Source organism: Oncorhynchus keta, chromosome 17 (genome assembly GCF_023373465.1).
Source record: "Oncorhynchus keta strain PuntledgeMale-10-30-2019 chromosome 17, Oket_V2, whole genome shotgun sequence".
NCBI lineage: Eukaryota > Metazoa > Chordata > Actinopteri > Salmoniformes > Salmonidae > Oncorhynchus > Oncorhynchus keta.
In genome coordinates, this window is record NC_068437.1 from 25,218,164 (window position 1) to 25,230,791 (window position 12,628).

Sequence of the window (12,628 nt, forward strand, 5' to 3'; positions counted from 1 at the left end):
AGTCAACCAGTCTCTTCCAGATCTGCCAGTCTGCATAGAGCAGCTAGATCCGCCAGTCAGCCATGATCTTCTAGATTTGCCAGTCAACCAGATTCTTCCAGATCTGCCAGTCAACCAGAATCTTCCAGATCTGCTAGTCAACCAGAATCTTCCAGATCCGCCAGCCAGCCAGGATCTAACGGAGCCTACTACCTGCCTGAGCTTCTTCTCAGTACTGGGCTTCCTCTCAGTACTGGGCTTCCCCTCAGTCCCGGGCTGCCCCTCAGTCCCAAGCTGCCCCTCAGTCCCGAGCTTCCCCTCTGTCCCGAGCTGCTCCTCGGTCCCGAGCTGCCCCTCAGTCCCGAACTGCCCCTCATTCCCGAGCTTCCCCTCAGTCCCGAGCTGCCTCAGTCCCAAGCTGCCCCTCAGTTCAGTGGGGTTCTGGGTGAGGACTATTAGGCCATGGTCGGCGGCGAGAGTGGATTATCCCGGGACGCGAAGGGGAGGAACTATGACTTTAATGGAGTGGGGTCCACGTCCCGAGCCGGAACCGCCACCATGGACAGACACCCACCCGGACCCTCCCTATGGTTTTTAGGTGCGTCCGGGAGTCCGCACCTTAGGGGGGGGGTTCTGTCACGCCTTGGTCTTAGTGTTTTGTGTTTTCGTTGATTGTTTGGTCAGGCCAGGGTGTGACATGGGTTTGTTTTGTTGTATTTCGTATTGGGGTTTTGTGGTTGGGATTGCGGCTGAGTAGGGGTGTTGTATGGGCTTGGCTGCCTGAGGCGGTTCTCAATCAGAGTCAGGTGATTCTCGTTGTCTCTGATTGGGAACCGTATTTAGGTAGCCTGGGTTTCGCTTTGTATTTCGTGGGTGATTGTTCCTGTCTCTGTGTAGTTTCACCAGATAGGCTGTAATTAGATTTCACGTTCCATTTGTTGTTTTGTATTTTGTAATAGTTATTTCATGTATCGCGATCCTTCATTAAAGATCATGAGTAACCACCACGCTGCATTTTGGTCCGACTCTCTTTCAACAAACGAAGAACGCCGTTACACTGAGGTCTTGGCTGATTTCTTTTGATTTTCTCATGATGTCAAGCAAAGAGGCACCGAGTTTGAAGTTAGGCCTTGAAATACATCCACACGTACACCTCCGATTGACTCAAAGATGTCAATTAGCCTATCAGAAGCTTCTAAAGCCATGACATAATTTTATGGACATTTCCAAGCTGTTAAAAGGCACAGTCAACTTAGGGTATGTAAACTTCTGACCCACTGGAATTGTGATACAGTGAATTATAAGTTAAATAATCTGTCTGTAAACCATTGTTGGAAAAATTACTTGTGTCATGCACAAAGTAGATGTCCTGACCGACTTGCCAAAACTACAGTTTGTTTAAAAGGAATCTGTGGAGTGGTTGAAAAAATTAGTTTTAATGACGCCAACCTAAATGTATAAACTTCCGACTTCAACTGTATAACATGTAGAAATACCTGTGCTTTGTCTTCAAAGATGGATTTTACTAATTTACAGTGCTCCCTTTTGTATTCTCCCCTGCCCTGAGGATATTCACCAATTGTACAGAGTAGCAAGGGCTTGTGACTCTTCAACTACGGTACATGACCCTAACCCTAACCCTCACCACTAAACTGTTTTCATGGATCTGACAGGATTGGATGGGTGTAAGCAATATGGTGGAACCTCTGTCTAGGCTACCAGAAGACCAGGTGGAACCTAGGGGTTTCGGATAGGGATGTATTTTGGACTGGGTTTGAAGGTGGGACTTGTATTTTCGCCCATGGAAGGTGAGACTTTTTAATTCATGAGTGACATGTCTCTTGACCAACCCACATGGTTATAGATCTTGTTCAGCCTGACCCGTGTGTTGTGGTTGTGTATTCCCCTCGCTATGTGCTACATCTAGTTCCTCTCCCTCAGGGAACTAAGATTACATATCGTAATGAGTCGTTCTCATTGCACATGTCATACCTCTACATTAACAGTTGTGTGCTGCTCTACGCTGGGCTTGGTTAGTGTTAATTACAGTTGGTAATGAGAGAACTCATCCAGACTGTGAGACATTGGGTATTTTTAGATGTTCGACAGAGTTATCTAACATTCAACTTACTTACTGCTTTATTCCTTTAGAAATAAACGGAGTGCTTTCACCTGTAGACTTCCTTCCTATGTTTTGTGAAATAATATTTTTTAAAGTAATATCTTTAATAAGCTTTAATACATTTTGGGGGGAGTTCTATATTAGTGTATTGTTACATTCAGACATTACTGTATATACAAGTTCTTACAGTTGCTTTCAAAACAAATTCTGTCAAAATGATTTTTTAATGTGTTGAACATTTCAAATCAAGTTTCAAGACAATGTATTGTATGTGGTTTGTTGACTGTCTCTGCCCCATGACTGGATTTGGAGAGTGCCCTCATTGAAAAAGCAGAGATTGAAGAGTCAGGGATTGGAGAGGGGCGCTGAGGGCTTTTTTAGAGGGGCTGTTTTAATGAGCCTCAGATAAGTGTTATTTCAGAGCTGCATGGCCAGACCAAGGTCTCTGAAAAATGTGTGACACAGGGAACTTTGTGATGTCCTAATTTACAAAGTAAACATCTATTTCTTTCTTCAATATCATATACCAGATCAAACTGGACTCAAATGTACTGTCTGAGGGGTATTTTCTTCAATCCATTTTTTAATTGGGAGGAAAGTCTCTGGAGCTATTTGTGGTCTGGTGCAAAGTTGGAAATGCCAGCTGTCTCCCATCAGAGCTCTGATGGAACCAGTTGTTATCTTTTGTGTTATTGCGACTTAATATTCATGCCAAATGCATGATTTGATATTAATACATAATTCATGCATATCCATATTTTTTATAGAAATGTAACTTTGTTAACAGACTTTTTTCATACTTCATGATAATATGCTTCCTGTGGAAGAACCGACTGAGTTGAAAGGTGTTGCGTCTACTGCCGTGAGGTAGAGATGAAGGATCTCTTTCCTGAACCTTACATTAAAAGTACTGTAAATCATGTTTATGGGTCATTTTATTGACCAAATAGCCTTTAATCATCAGCTCATGAATACACTAGAGACACTTTTTATCAGGAAAAGTAATTTTTACTTGATAAGTCATGATGTTTGCCTGTTGAGTGTACAACACATTAAGAACACTTTCCTAATATTGAGTTGCACTCCCTTTTGAGAACAGAACAGACTCAATTTGTTGGGGCATGGACTAGAAGGTGTCGAAGGCATTCCACAGGGATGCTGGCCCATATTGACTCAAATTTTTCCCACAGTTGTGTCAAGATGGCTGGATGTCCTGTGGGTGGTGGTCCATTATTGATACACACGGGAAACCGTTGAAGGGGAAAAATCCAGCAGGGTTGCAGGTCTTTACACACACAAACTGGTGTGCCTGCACGTACTACTGTACCATACCCAGTTCAAAGGCAATGAAATCATTTGTCTTGCCCATTCACCCTCTGAATGGCACGTACACAATCCATGTCTCAATTATCCCAAGGCTTAAGAATCCTTTAACATGTCTCCTCCCCTTCATCTACACTGATTGAAGTGGATTTAACAGGTGACATCAATAAGGGATCATAGCTTTCACCTGAATTCACCTGGTCAGTCTATGCCATTGAAAGAGCAATATGTTGTACACTCAGTGTATATGAATCACAATAACACACTAAGGAAAACCTCCTAACACCTTCTGTGCCCATGACTGACAGCTGTGGCTGGTCCAGAGAGCCCCTGAGCCAATCCCTGTCAAACAACGCATGCCTGGCATGTCTGCGTCCATCTGGGGTCCTACCCTTCAAATTGCTGTCGCCCCACTCCCTCCCGGCAGAAAGACCAAGGGACAGGAGGAGGCAGAGGGTGTGAAGTCAGGCCTCTCAGGGGCAAGAAGGAAAGCATCCAAAGCCAGCTGGTCTGGCTTTGAAGTACAAAAGAGAGAACGAGTGATACAAAGAAGAGAGACCGAAAGATAAAGAGAGGAAATATGAGATATAGAAAGTGAATCCTTGCAGGAAAAAAACGGAAGACCCTTTACAGCAGGTTCTGTGAAGGCATTTGTGCAACAACTCAAACAGGTGAGACACGCAGTGACAGGCCTTTGTGTTACACAAAGGTTGGGGGGTGTCATGAGTGGCATCTTTGTCTTGACTTATGGAAGAGGAAGGTTGTATATGAGAAGTGTTACCCAGGCAAGGAGCATTGATGTGGACTCAACAGTACTATTTAGTAGGTGATGAAAGCAATGATGGGTGAGCAACATCTCTTTCTACTGAGAGGTCATTCCCCTGAATCTCTTTAATTCACAAACAAACATGGTGATCATAAGATAATTAATTATATTTATTGTTATGCCTCAATCATGTGTTGAAATGCTGAACAGTGACTTCACACAATGATGTAAATCGTATAACCTGGTTGATGATATTTATATAATCAAAGAAAAAACTATTTGAAATTGGTGATATGCATAGTTAAATCAATTGTTATGACATGTTATTGCATGAGCACACTGTGAAAGTCTATATCATGTTATAGCACAAACACACTCTTATAGAGTACATACAAAAATATACAAATCCACTTCCACAAACTTAGTAAATTATACTGAACAAAAATATGAACACAACATGCAACAATTTCAACGATTGTACAGAGTTACAGTTCAAATAATGAAATCTGTCAATTCAAATAAATTAATCAGGCCCTAATCTATGGATTTCACATGACTGGGCAGGGGCACATCCATGGGTGGGCCTGGGAGGTCATAGGCCCACCCACTTGGAAGCCATACCCACCCACTGGAAGCCAGGCCCAGCCAATCAGAATTTGTTTTTCTCCACTAAAAGGCTTTATTACAGACAGAAATACTCCTCAGTTTCATCAGCTGTCTGGGTGGCTGGTCTCAGACAATTCCGCAGATGAAGAAGATGGATGTGGAGGTCCTGGGCTGGTCCTGGTCTGCGGTTGTGAGGCTGGTTGAAAGTACTGCCAAATTCTCTAAAATGACGTTGGAGGCGGCTTATGGTAAAGAAATGAACAAAAATGATCTGCCAACAGTTCTATATGCTTTCTTATCAAGCTGGGGCCGTGGAGCAATACACTTTTTATTCATTAATATCACCAGTAACTGTGTACATGGTGAGGTTTTCAGGGGTACATGGGAAGGTTTTCAGGGGTACATGGGGAGGTTGACAGGGGTACATGGGTAGGTTGACAGGGGTACATGGGAAGGTTGACAGGGGTACATGGGAAGGTTTTCAGGGGTACGTGTGGAGGTTGACAGGGGTACATGGGGAGGTTGACAGGGGTACATGGGAAGGTTTTCAGGGGTACATGGGGAGGTTGACAGGGGTATATAGGTAGGTTTTCATGGGTACTGTATATGGGGAGGTTTTCAGGTATGGGGAGATTTTCATGGTTATATGGGATGGTTATCAGGGGTACTGTATATGGGGAGGTTTTCAGGGTTATATGGGTAGGATGTCAAGGGTACATGGGGAGGTTTTCAGTGGACCGGGGATAACAAGTGTTTGTGAAACAGATCTACAGAATATGCCTCGCCATGGCAGGACTATTTTTGCAGGTGGCTTGTGCTTTGTCAGGACCAAAGTGGAGCTACCGAAACGGATTAATAAACCCACTATAATCAATGATAGTACTGCCATAGGAACAATCTAATGTGGGATTAAGGAGAGCTTAATTTGAAGGATTCATTACTGTGACACAGTTGCTGGAATTTGGAGATCGAACATGCCTGAGATGTAACTCTGTGTCTGTAGAGGCAGGTCTACTGTGTAATGTACACACCCTGTTTCTATGCAGTCACTTGGTGCTGCTCACTTGTGCTCCTAACACACACACTAGTCTGACATAAGGCCAGTATTTTCCTGATTCCTGTATACAGTCATTTTAAAGAAGAGCAAGAATTTGATACCCCAAATACATTGAGGGTTGTTCTTCTAATGAGTTATAGCAATGGACATCCAAATGTTATTATTATTATTTTATTTTTAACCTCATGGGTAAAACTGTATAACATTCATGAATAGTCTTCAATAAACTATACTAAATATATAAACTATGAATATCCTAACTTACTAATAAATAAGAACTTAATTATTTGTAACTTGTAATCATGTATAAAGGTTTTATAAACATTGAATAATTCATAATGGCTTATGAAACTGATGATAGTATTAACCAGCTCATAACAGTGTGTGCAGACTGTGCACATTGATGAAAATAGTGCCAGATCATTTATTTATTTTATAGGTGTTTCCTAAACCCATTCTTGTAAGGTGCAAATGCAAAATCTCATCACAAATTGTCAAGTTACAATAGCGTTACTTTATTTCCACATGCACCTGTTCCTTTAAATCCTGGTAAAAACAATGTGAGCCCCGCACCACTCCCCTTCCTCAGATCCTGCACTTACACGTGACTTTGCCACATGCCAGCTATTCAGATCCCACCTCCCTTCTGTAATTGGTTACTGACCAGCCGCTGAGTATTTCAATTGGATCAGAAACATGTCCTTTCAAAATCGATGTTCCCGAGTTGCTGTTGTCTTTGAGACATATGACGTCAATCGTAGGGAGTGAAGTGAAAGAAGCCAACAATCATAATTAGAATAATTTTTAAAAATGTATTGCTGAGATTTCCATTTATATCGTCATTTGAATGAATTTGAGTATAATTGCTGCCACATTTACACTGTCAATCAGTGTAAATTGTGTACAGTGTACATTGTTGTATTACACTTCCTATGTCTCACTAACTTACTTGCCTCAAGACACAGATGTAGCAGATTTAAATTTTGACACTGGAATACAAGGGCAGGGGTGCTATGTTGACACCAAGACTTGCAATTATCATGTAGCAAGAATGCAATTACTATGTTATTATCATTGTAAATTTGATACAAATCATATAAAGTTTACCAAACTGTAAATAGCATACATAGGCTCGGCCTACTTGAGTAACATAGAGCACATCTTACTAATCATGTCATCAGATCAGATCATTTGACATTCAATTTCACTGTAAAAGTCACATTTATCGAGGTATATAGGTAGCCTACGATGAAAGTTAAACAAGTTTGGGTATAGTTTTTGTAACGATAGACATGAGCGGGAGGAGGTTGATTTCTAACTCGTCTGGTGTTCGTCAGATAAGGGGAGGAGTCTCACTGACAAGAAACTGGCTCTACTGAGTTTGGCTGCTCCCTAAAATAGCAGTTGTGTGTAAATGTGACTGAAATTACGTTAATGTTCCACGCACACGGTATCCATTGGAGGCTCTGATATAGAGTATCTATATACAGCGAGGGACTTGAGAGACAAGGTGAGTAATAAAAATAGCAACAATATTGCACTCGTGTGAGAGAGAAAGCGCAAGAGGGAGACGTAGAGTGAAAAGCCATCCCATACTGTAGCGCTTTTATATTATGTCAGTTTCTGTGTCTATGCTGGATAAAAACATTTTTATTTGTATGCCTATGAAAAAGGCTACAGTTATTTAATATTCATATCGATCATATGAACGTGCGTCTTTGTACTTATTGACCCAATCGACTCAGTGAAGAGTTCCGCTATCTTTATCTTATTTAATTTGATAGTTTACGGTTAATTTGATAAACTTTTTCGGAGTCTGTCATTTTAAGGATATTTTTTTAGAATAATTAGCTTTTATCAATCGTCTTGAATTACTAATGGCTATGACTTTACTGGAACTAAGTTACAGTGGCTACAATAAGCTCTCATAGAGCGCGCAATAACATTTGACAGTCAGTGTCGGGGACTTCTCATACAACGGGAGGCATACCTTTGCTAATTCAATTTAACTTTGTTTTGTATTACCGACATTACACATGTATTTTACATTCACATAAATGCCTTCACATCATCACTATAGTCTACATGCTATCAAACGACTGTTTGGATTTTGAATACATGGATTGCTTTGAAATCCATTATAATTTTCTGTGCATACTATAACTGCATGACGTACACTATAATGGCCAGCTGATTTAGATGTCTGAACCACTAAAGATTGTGCGATTAAAAGTAAGGATATTGCCTATATCCATTCCATAGGCTTCTTGCTGTCACTGTAAACTCGAATGCATTTTCTTGGTTATGGACCTGTAGATTTTCTTATTTTAATAGGTGACACAATACCAACTGGTAGCCTAAGCATGCAATGACATTGTTAAAATCAAAGAGTATCCATGTTGAAAGTGTCAGTTTATTAGTAATATGCTTTGTATTGAAGTCCTGAAATGTATATGGTTCTGGTCAGCTAATGGCCACTTTGCATTTCCACCTCTGCTGTGGAGAAATGTATGTTTTCCACCATTGTCTCTCTACTCTCCTGATATTGATTGCACGATTAAGGTGAAAATCTATGTTGTGTAGGACATGCCGATACACGTAATCTGAATGTAGGTTTTGTCACTCACTCCTGGCTGAATTAAGCTTCCTCTAAGTGAAGAATAAACTAAATTATACAGCAACACTCCACAATGGAATTAGTCCCTGCACCTGTTTGTAGGTTTTAATATCTAATTACAAGCTTGATGGGAGGCAGTCAGGTCATGGGGAATAGTTAGGAGAATGACCTCAACATGTGTGTCTGCTGTCCTGACAGATTTTTAACAGGTAGGAAGGAGGCATTGATTTGTTTTGATAATTTATCTGCCATTGAAAATGACCATAAATAGTTACCAGTAAGTGAACGTTCAACATTATAATAAATTACACTCTGCTCATTTAACACATTTGTTAAGTCCACATGCCATATTGCACCTGTCAGTGTAAATTGAGATTTTTTTGTTTGTACCAATTGTGCATTTTGAACTTGTTAATGAAACATATTGTTTTGTAAACTCACAAACTGAGAAAGTAAAATAATAATCCTGTCCTTAGTATAGTAGATAATTAACTGTCTCAGTCAGTTTAAGGACAAACGTTTATGGCGTCTTCACTTAACCCCATTGTTTATAAATCCAGATGAAGGTAAAGAGTGTGTTTGGCCGAGACTGACTGATAAATGTCTAACGTTCCCTATGGTCTCCCCAACCATGAGGTATTCCTGGCTTGGCACTAAATGAAAATAGCAAAGTTTTTCAGGGACAGCCGTCTTGGCAGCAATATAAAGGCATATCTGTGTGTATTTTTATTGAGTATCTATTTTGGTCCCCTCTGGAGGAGCCCCCCCGTTGCATTTACATTACTTCCCCAGCAGACCGATAGTGACTATTAATGCAGCAGAGCAAAGCACCCTCCAATCCGCCAACGTTAGGTTCTGAGACGCCCAAGGCTTAACCAATAATGAGGCCCTGTTGCTCCTGATGCACTTCATGTGACCTCTTATGTCTAGGGTGTGGATGAGTTACATATAGCAAGTCAGACAGCTTCCACCCATCTTACAGAAAAGTGTTGTGTTGAAGTAGAGTAAACTTATTTAAGAACATGCAATATGCTACTGCAATCACCCATATCACCCATAACCACCCATTACTTGTCTGTAATCGTCTACTGCAACATGAGCTGCATTTTTACGCTCTAGTGTTATGTCAGGGTGCAGTAGAGCAAATTAATAAAATGAATTTGACCTTTACCAGGTCAAATTAATTTTACTTTTACCACATTACATCATGGGTGTGTATAGGCCTAAATGTATCTTTATAAATTGATAGATGTGTAAATACAGCCTTTGGTTTGAGTGGAGAAAGTTGACCCAGGTAAAAGGGTACGTTCTGAGGTGGTGATTGGTGCGATAAGTGTGGGCCTGGAGGGTCTCCCACAACAGTCCTCTTCATAGCACCAGAATATCACAGTCTGATCTCAGCTCCTTCCAGGAGACACAGGAGAAATGTGGAGTGTGTGGGCGAGTCTGATCTGCAATTAATGCTGGTTGTCAGAAAAAGAATGCTGCCGTTGACACCATGTCTCTGAATCACTGAGCAAAACACTTTCTCTCCTCTCCCCCTCCCAGGACATTTTTCCCAAGGAGGAGAAATCTGCAGGAAGCTTAACGCGAGTGAGGGAAGCATTGAAGGCTAAAAGAAGAGACAGACAGACAGACAGGAGCTGGATATTCTTGGTCCGATAAAGAGGTTATCACTACTTTGATAGTTGGGTGAGCCACATGTTCTTTTCCCCCTCTTTCTTGTTTACCTCTTCATTTACTCTGCTGTTTATTTATGTTTGATATACTTACTTTTGATTGTAATTGACATGTATCTCCATTCATGTTTCATGTTTTATTTGGTCCTTTTGGTTAATCTCTTTATATACGTTGGGGGGAAATCATTAAGACCATCTGGTTACATGAGAGTTTTAGCTATACATGGATTTTGTAGTGTTCACCATGTTACATCAGTGTACTGTAGGCACAGCACTTCCCCTACAGTACACTGGAGAGTTGAACTGTGTCAACTGCAGCTGGCTCACAGGCACAGATTTATAGCAAATGACATAGCCTTTGTTTGAGAGTTCTACAAGACTAGCTAAATGTTTGTTAAAAAGAACCAGTAGCTAACATGATGAGCTATTTTCATCTTCTTTAGATAGATCGATAAAATAACAAAGAAGACAAGCAAAGAAGAAAGGTTGTGTATTACACAACCTCGAGACAAAAAAACAAGTATCTGCAAAGGTCATGATATGAACTTTTTTTCATCAAAGTATGTGTGTATATTAGTAGTTGTTTCACTGTTTCTCTCTCATTATTCCCTAGTGTGACTGTGACCTTATGTAGCAAGTCCTCTCTTCTTCTCAATGTTAGGTGTGAGGGCACTTTGGCTATTACGTTAAAGATATTTCTCAGTTCAACAACGGGGAGAAACTACTCTTGTTCTCTATGTCCACTTTGCTTCGTTTTTTTTGTTACAAAGCAAAGCTCTTTGCGCATGCTTCTCTGCAACATGATTCATTGTTTTTTGGAGCTCCATCATCGAACTGGAGATTCCAGCATTCTCCCGTGAGACCTGGAGGCAGGATGCAGAATCTTGAGCCCTGCGGATAATGTTTTAGGCCATATTTTGCTTGTGTATTCACTAGACTCTCAGTTCTAAAGGAAAGCCTTCTAAGTACCTTTAATAAATAAAAGGGTATAAATGAAGTTCTTCTATCCCAGAATGACCAAACCATGAATAGCTGTGTAACCCAGAGGAATGCGCAGTGTCCTAGCAGGGTTACCCAACCCCACAATCCGACCCAACAGAGAGCTGAGCTCCAAACTCAGAAACCCCTGGCTGCCTCCTGTCTCACCACCAGGCCACAGAGCCTCACCTTTGATGCTAAATGCGTTAGTTACCCCAGGATACCAGCCAGTGACATGTTTGACAAACATACAAAATCATAATTTAAAATGTGTATCAAAATATTTGCTCCTTGTTAGTTTTTTTCTCTCCTTCAATCTCACAAAACTGAGTCTGTGTTATTGTGCAAATACGTTTCTGTGGAGTGTGCCAAATCAAACTGTCTATCATGTTTTAATGCAGCACAGTTATAACTTTATTAGGCAGGCCCTTAACGTGCTGTGATGATGAATTCCAAACCTTTAGCCTGGGGATCAGGGACCAGCCCTGGCACAGGCTAGTATACCACATATACACTTCATAAATATGGCTTACTTTCCTACATGGCAGTGTGGTTTTCAAGTTAATGTAATTACAATATTTATCAAATCATATTCAAGCACTTATTATGCCAAATTCATATATTTTTGAAGAAAAGGCTCATATATATATGTATGTGTGTGTGTGTGTGTGTGTGTGTGTGTGTGTGTGTGTGTGTGTGTGTGTGTGTGTGTGTGTGTGTGTGTGTGTGTGTGTGTGTGTGTATACACAGTACCAGTCAAAATTTTGGACACACCTATTCATTCAAGGGTTTTTCTATATTTTTTTCCCTACATTGTAGAATAATAGTGAAGACATCAAAACTATGAAATAACACATATGGAATCATGTAGTAACCATTAAAAAAAAAATCAAAATCTATTTGAGATTCTTCAAAGTAGCCACCCTTTTGCTTGATGACAGCTTTACACACTCTTGGAATTCTCTCAACCGACTTCACCTGAAATGCTTTTCCAACAGTCTTAAAGGAGGTCCCACATATGCTGAGCACTTGTTGGCTGCTTTTCCTTCACTCTGCGGTCCAACTCATCCCAAACCATCTCAATTGGGGTGAGGAAAAACAGACAGACCCCTTACGGCAGGGTAGCATAGTGGGAAGAGAACCGCACCAAATCTCCCTCTATGCCTGCCAAACTTTAATCAGTCCACTTCCTACTGTACAGTGCTAACAAGGCACTGCAGTTGTGTCTTACGTCAAAGTTGTTCTGTGCTTGTTTGCTTCTGTCACTTCTAAACAAAGCAGAGCACATTGTGAAAAATAGCTAGGACTAAGAATGAAAGTTGGGGAGGTACAATTGAAGTCGGAAGTTTACATACACTTAGGTTGAAGTCATTAAAACTCGTTTTTAAACCACTCCACAAATTTCTTGTTAACAAACTATAGTTTTGGCAAGTAGGTTAGGACATCTACTTTGTGCATGACACAAGTAATTTTTCCAACAAATGTTTACAGACAGATTATT

General features: G+C 40.7%; 1 protein-coding gene across 4 annotated transcripts in view; it reads left to right on the forward strand.

Annotated features, from left to right (window-relative positions):
* Nucleotides 1–3,856: 3,856 nt before the first annotated feature.
* Nucleotides 3,857–12,628, forward strand: part of LOC118396698 (myocyte-specific enhancer factor 2A-like) — a 103,080-nt gene continuing 94,308 nt past the window's right edge. For 3 of the 4 annotated variants that reach the window (XM_052465753.1, XM_035791056.2, XM_035791058.2), the window contains exons 1-2: nucleotides 7,195–7,363; nucleotides 10,019–10,162. The gene's annotated coding sequence lies outside the window, so the exon portion shown is untranslated. Of the gene's footprint in view, nucleotides 4,096–7,194; nucleotides 7,364–10,018; nucleotides 10,163–12,628 lie in introns of those variants that run through there. The other variant, XM_052465752.1, reaches the window with a different exon arrangement.